Genomic DNA, 7,849 nt, shown 5'->3' on the forward strand with positions numbered 1-7,849 from the left:
GTGGTAATAGTGGCTAATACCTAGGAATGCTATTCCCAGATGTTAGGTATCGCGTTCAGCCAATCAGGTTGCAGCAGTCTGTTTACCCCTGGCTGAACGCAGTGCGCAACATCAGAAAGTAGCATTAGCCATAGTGGTGGAAAATTATGTTTAAAAAATAAAGTACACTTTTTTTCCACCTTCTCGCAATTAAAATGAGTTAAAAGGAGGAAATCAACGCCTTTGCAGCCTGAATGGAGATTTTTGTTGTTGTTGTATTAACCAGTCCACAGGGGATACAAGTGTATAGCCGGCTGCATAAAATGCCATTGGACAGTAAGATGAAATGACTCAATATCGCAATCTGCCGGCCTTTGAAGTAGGACACAGCCATCCTCTCTTCCCCATCTCCCAGGATGGCCCTCTCCTTCTCAATAGTATTAATCAGGGATAGGCCTAATTGCTATTGATTGCAGCGTGCCACATTAAATTGCCCCTTTCTGTCCATGCGGGAGGTGTGTGGGGTGGGTGGGGTGGGGTGGGGGGGGGGGGGGATTAGTGGTGCGGACAGACAGAACCTCAGCCTCGTAATGAATAGGAATGTGTTTAAGCAGATAACGTGTATCCCAAATGGCATTTGTGATAAAGACAGAGGAAAGCCCTGGGTTACTTCCTGTAGTAGACCTCAGGGATGTGATTTTTCCTGATTCATCAGGAATTCCCGCTTCTCTGACATGATATCCTCTATCTGTACATCATTGAAGTTGACCTAACCCCGAAACCAATATCCTCCTTTTCCTGGTTTTCTATAGTGGTAGGCTATGACCCAGGCACTATCCCCCCAAAGAGTTATTTTCTGATCTCTGCATGGTTTGTTTGACTGGTGTTCTCTCTCCCAGCTACACTGGGATGGGAAGGAGCATGATGCTTCAGGTGTAAGTCATACGACTCCTGAGTGGCGCAGTGGTCTAAGGCACTGCATCGCAGTGCTAACTGTGCCACTAGAGATCCTGGTTCGAATCCAGGCTCTGTCGCAGCCGGCCGCGACCGGGAGACTCATGGGCGGCGCACAATTGGCCCAGCGTCGTCCAGGGTAGGGGAGGGAATGGCCGGCAGGGATGTAGCTCAGTTGATAGAGCATGGCGTTTGCAACACCAGGGTTGTGGGTTCGATTCCCACGGGGGGCCAGTATAAAATAAAAAAAAGATGTATTCACTAACTGTAAGTCGCTCTGGATAAGAGTGTCTGCTAAATGACTAAAATGTAAATGTAAATATGAAATACTGTCGATGTCAAAGAATTGGAAGTAAAATGTTAACACACCACCATGTTTCTCTCATTTGTGGTACAGGGAATTACAGCCCCTAAGTTTCATGCAGAGGTCATATTGTGAATGAGTTACCTTTCCTTCAATAAAGTGGTGTAGAATTGCACGCATTCAGTATCTGCAATCTGTGCGCACTCTCACCCTAAACCTGTGTAGGATTGTGTTTCTGTCTGGACAATAGAAGTGGAAATGAAATAAATAAATTGACACACACACCCTTGCTGTATAATAACACTTATTTTTCAGTCTATTTAACAAAATAGTTTTTGTCTCCATAAATAATACACATTTTTTCTTCTCCACCTCCGATTTTCAGAATACACATATGTTTAGAAGGTATTTACAAGTTAATATACACCATAATTGGCACCAAAGGTTGTTATATTTCAAATGGAATACAAATCTGGAGTGTTTGGTTAGATGTACAGTGGGGGGAAAAAAGTATTTAGTCAGCCACCAATTGTGCAAGTTCTCCCACTTAAAAAGATGAGAGAGGCCTGTAATTTTCATCATAGGTACACGTCAACTATGACAGACAAATTACTATCCAGAAAATCACATTGTAGGATTTTTAATGAATTTATTAGCAAATAATGGTGGAAAATAAGTATTTGGTCACCTACAAACAAGCAAGATTTCTGGCTCTCACAGACCTGTAACTTATTCTTTAAGAGGCTCCTCTGTCCTCCACTCGTTACCTGTATTAATGGCACCTGCTTGAACTTGTTATCAGTATAAAAGACACCTGTCCACAACCTCAAACAGTCACACTCCAAACTCCACTATGGCCAAGACCAAAGAGCTGTCAAATGACACCAGAAACAAAATTGTAGACCTGCACCAGGCTGGGAAGACTGAATCTGCAATAGGTAAGCAGCTTGGTTTGAAGAAATCAACTGTGGGAGCAATTATTAGGACATGGAAGACATACAAGACCACTGATAATCTCCCTCGATCTGGGGCTCCACGCAAGATCTCACCCCGTGGGGGCAAAATGATCACAAGAACGGTGAGCAAAAAATCCCAGAACCACACGGGGGGACCTAGTGAATGACCTGCAGAGAGCTGGGACCAAAGTAACAAAGCCTACCATCAGTAACAAACTACGCCGCCAGTGCCAGACGTGTCCCCCTGCTTAAGCCAGTACATGTCCAGGCCCGTCTGAAGTTTGCTAGAGTGCATTTGGATGATCCAGAAGAGGATTGGGAGAATTTCATATGATCCGATGAAACCAAAATATAACTTTTTGGTAAAAACTCAACTCGTCGTGTTTGGAGGACAAAGAATGCTGAGTTGCATCCAAAGAACACCATACCTACTGTGAAGCATGGGGGTGGAAACATCATGCTTTGGGGCTGTTTTTCTGCAAAGGGACCAGGACGACTGATCCGTGTAAAGGAAAGAATGAATGGGGCCATGTATCGTGAGATTTTGAGTGACAACCTCCTTCAATCAGCAAGGGCATTGAAGATGAAACGTGGCTGGGTCTTTCAGCATGACAATGATCCCAAACACACCGCCCGGGCAACGAAGGAGTGGCTTCGTAAGAAGCATTTCAAGGTCCTGGAGTGGCCTAGCCAGTCTCCAGATCTCAACCCCATAGAAAATCTTTGGATGGAGTTGAAAGTCCGTGTTGCCCAGCGACAGCCCCAAAACATCACTGCTCTAGAGGAGATCTGCATGGAGGAATGGGCCAAAATACCAGCAACTGTGTGTGAAAATCTTGTGAAGACTTACAGAAAACGTTTGACCTGTGTCATTGCCAACAAAGGGTATATAACAAAGTATTGAGAAACTTTTGTTATTGATCAAATACTTATTTTCCACCATAATTTGCAAATAAATTCATTACAAATCCTACAATGTGATTTTCTGGAGAAAAAAAATTCTCATTTTGTCTGTCATAGTTGATGTGTACCTATGATGAAAATTACAGGCCTCTCTCATCTTTTTAAGTGGGAGAACTTGCACAATTGGTGGCTGACTAAATACTTTTTTCCCCCACTGTACGTATGTACCCACTATGTCTTATACGCTATGGTCTAGAGGTTAGTGTGTCTTGGTACTTCCAACCAAACCATCTCTTTGTTTTATTATAAACATTTCTGGCTCTAATTCGATATAACATGAAATGATAACAGTAGGAGTTAATATTAATATAATCTTTAGGAGTAACCCCCAGTGCCTGTATAATAATACAATTTGATTGTTTAATAAATGTTTTTCTCTCCATATTAGATAGTACTCTGTTGTTTTTTCAGGCAGTTTTTGTTTTTAAAAAAAGCAATAGAACAATCTTTTATAGCTTCCAGCTACAGTAAGTCGGTGAAAATAGAAATGGTACACATTTACAGCATGGAGACGGACGGCAAAGCAGTGTTAAGTTGAATGGGTTGGAGAGTGCTTTGTGAGTAGTAGGCTAGAATTTCAGGGCCAGACACGCAAAAGACCAGACTATTTCATGAGCAGAAAATTATCAGGGATATTGACTGCTCCCTCAGACTGCTCCCTCAGACTATCTTTTGATACATTTTGAAACTCTATTACTCAGTCAATAATTCTTCACTGCGTCTGGGGTCTCCGGGTTGGATTCAAAATCTACTGCAAGTTTACTGAACAGTTTTAGAGTACATTGAAAGCTCCCTGCAGTAACCCATGTTCAGGATGCTAGGTGGTAGCTGGTGGTGAAAACATTTATGACTGCCTTTTTAACCTTTGTCCTTGAATTATTTCCCTCTGTATTATTCAAATAAGACCTTCCGTCCTTTCATTGTACAACTGTTCATGAAACAAACAGGGAATGTGATTGTCAATAAAGAGAAAGGGGTTAGCAATACTAATGGGAGAGGGGTTATTTCAATATTATCAAAGACCGGAGGGCAGCCAGGGGGAGCCAGGCACACCCAATCAGATTGAGCAAAATTGTTATGTTCTCTACATAGAAATAGGAATTAGAATACTAGAATGGACATTAACCTTCTTATTATGGGATAAAGGTCAGCCATTTTGGTCAGGGAGTTGGTCAACCATTGTTTGCCAGTGCTGTGATAAGATATTGTGTAAAATAATGAATTTGAAGAATTGATCTGCACTGTATGTTTGTTAGCTAGCTATCCAGCCAGTTTTAGAGGAATGAATTCTCTTGCCAATATGCCAACATTCCATTCAAACAATGCACTCAATCCACAGCCATACACTGGCTGAAATCAGTTGATGATAGGACTTACACAAGTTGTAAACGCAACAAGTACTGATATTGTCTCATATAATAGCACTCACAGCTTTCCAAGAAACAAAAATGTTCACATTTATGGTCTGTGCATATACAGTGGGGAGAACAAGTATTTGATACACTGCCGATTTTGCAGGTTTTCCTACTTACAAAGCATGTAGAGGTCTGTAATTTTTATCATAGGTACACTTCAACTGTGAGAGATGGAAATCCAGAAAATCACATTGTATGATTTTTAAGTAATTAATTTGCATTTTACTGCATGACATAAGTATTTGATACATCAGAAATGCAGAACTTAATATTTGGTACAGAAACCTTTGTTTGCAATTACAGAGATCATACATTTCCTGTAGGTCTTGACCAGGTTTGCACACACTGCAGCAGGGATTTTGGCCCACTCCTCCATACAGACCTTCTCCAGATCCTTCAGGTTTCGGGGCTGTTGCTGGGCAATACCGACTTTCAGCTCCCTCCAAAGATTTTCTATTGGGTTCAGGTCTGGAGACTGGCTAGGCCACTCCAGGACCTTGAGATGCTTCTTACGGAGCCACTCCTTAGTTGCCCTGGCTGTGTGTTTCGGGTCGTTGTCATGCTGGAAGACCCAGCCACGACCCATCTTCAATGCTCTTACTGAGGGAAGGAGGTTGTTGGCCAAGATCTCACGATACATGGCCCAATCCATCCTCCCCTCAATACGGTGCAGTCATCCTGTCCCCTTTGCAGAAAAGCATCCCCAAAGAATGATGTTTCAACCTCCATGCTTCACGGTTGGGATGGTGTTCTTGGGGTTGTACTCATCCTTCTTCTTCCTCCAAACACGGCGAGTGGAGTTTAGACCAAAAAGCTCTATTTTTGTCTCATCAGACCACATGACCTTCTTCCATTCCTCCTCTGGATCATCCAGATGGTCATTAGCAAACTTCAGACGGGCCTGGAGTGGCTGTTTTTTTTTCCCTCATTTTGTCTGTCATAGTTGACGTGTACCTATGATGAAAATGACAGGCCTCTCTCATCTTTTTAAGTGGGAGAACTTGCACAATTGGTGGCTGACTAAATACTTTTTTTCCCCACTGTATGTCATTAAATAAAATGCAAATTAATTACTTAAAAATCATACAATGTGATTTTCTGGATTTTTGTTTTAGATTCCGTCTCTCACAGTTGAAGTGTACCTATGATAAAATTACAGACCTCTACATGCTTTGTAAGTAGGAAAACCTGCAAAATCAGCAGTGTATCAAATACTTGTTCTCCCCACTGTATTGTAGAGTTTTTTTTTCTTTTTACAGAAAATTGGTATAAAACCTGTTTAAAATTATATGACAATATTTTAGGTTTAAAATAATTCTATTACACAATTTCTGCTATATCACATGCCTTACTTTTATTGTCCTGCATAAGTAAAATCAGGATTATGCCTCTACTGCCATGTTCTAAACGCGACTTTGTCTTTTTACCTAAACCAGATATAATTCATAGCAAGCAGTGCACTGGAATGACATTCAGATTAACTGGAATGACATTCACTTTCATGGGATGGGTGGCCAAAAATAACTAACTGAAAGCCACATCCCAATTAAGCCACGAATATGACTGCATTGATGGATATGTCACTGTGCTTCTATGGCTATATGCACCATGCCACTGCCTACTTCATTTGTTGATTCAACAAGCAAGACAGCTCATAATCCAGTTCCTTTATCACAGTCAGCACACCTATATTTGAGCTTTAATTAGCTTTAAAACAGCAACATTTTATCTCAGCCTCATGGCAAAATGTGTAGAAAAGGTTAGCTTTAACTGCACATTTTCCTCTGCCCCATGACAAAATGTGTAGAACTGCAGGAAGTTAGCGATTCCTGAGGGAGGGATTGACCACATATCCAGAGCAGGTTCAGCTGTACTGCTACCCACACAATCCCTGGAGGACCCCTTCCCTATCCCCAGAGCTATATACTGTATATGCATTGTTATACATTATACAGTGGGGGAAAAAAAGTATTTAGTCAGCCACCAATTGTGCAAGTTCTCCCACTTAAAAAGATGAGAGAGGCCTGTAATTTTCATCATAGGTACATGTCAACCATGACAGACAAAATGAGGGGGAAAAAATCCAGAAAATCACATTGTAGGATTTTTAATGAATTTATTTGCAAATTATGGTGGAAAATAAGTATTTGGTCAATAACAAAAGTTTCTCAATACTTTGTTATATACCTTTTGTTGGCAATGACACAGGTCATACGTTTTCTGTAAGTCTTCACAAGGTTTTCACACACTGTTGCTGATATTTTGACCCATTCCTCCATGCAGATCTCCTCTAGAGCAGTGATGTTTTGGGGCTGTCGCTGGGCAACACGGACTTTCAACTCCCTCCATAGATTTTCTATGGGGTTGAGATCTGGAGACTGGCTAGGCCACTCCAGGACCTTGAAATGCTTCTTACAAAGCCACTCCTTCGTTGCCCGGGCGGTGTGTTTGGGATCATTGTCATGCTGAAAGACCCAGCCACGTTTAATCTTCAATGCCCTTGCTGATGGAAGGAGGTTTTCACTCAAAATCTCACGATACATGGCCCCATTCATTCTTTCCTTTACACGGATCAGTCGTCCTGGTCCCTTTGCAGAAAAACAGCCCCAAAGCATGATGTTTCCACCCCCATGCTTCACAGTAGGTATGGCGTTCTTTGGTTGCAACTCAGCATTCTTTGTCCTCCAAACACGCCGAGTTGAGTTTTTACCAAAAAGTTCTATTTTGGTTTCATCTGACCATATGACATTCTCCCAATCCTCTTCTGGATCATCCAAATGCACTCTAGCAAACTTCAGACGGGCCTGGACATGTACTGGTTTAAGCAGGGGGACACATCTGGCACTGCAGGATTTGAGTCCCTGGCGGCGTAGTGTGTTACTGATGGTAGGCTTTGTTACTTTGGTCCCAGCTCTCTGCAGGTCATTCACTAGGTCCCCCCGTGTGGTTCTGGGATTTTTGCTCACTTTTGCTCACCGCTCACTTGTGATCTTTTTGACCCCACGGGGTGAGATCTTGCGTGGAGCCCCAGATCGAGGGAGATTATCAGTGGTCTTGTATGTCTTCCATTTCCTAATAATTGCTCCCACAGTTGATTTCTTCAAACCAAGCTGCTTACCTATTGCAGATTCAGTCTTCCCAGCCTGGTGAAGGTCTACAATTTTGTTTCTGGTGTCCTTTGACAGCTCTTTGGTCTTGGCCATAGTGGAGTTTGGAGTGTGACTGTTTGATGTTGTGGACAGGTGTCTTTTATACTGATAACAAGTTCAAACAGGTGC

Source organism: Coregonus lavaretus, assembly GCF_964263955.1.
Source record: "Coregonus lavaretus genome assembly, chromosome: 5".
NCBI lineage: Eukaryota > Metazoa > Chordata > Actinopteri > Salmoniformes > Salmonidae > Coregonus > Coregonus lavaretus.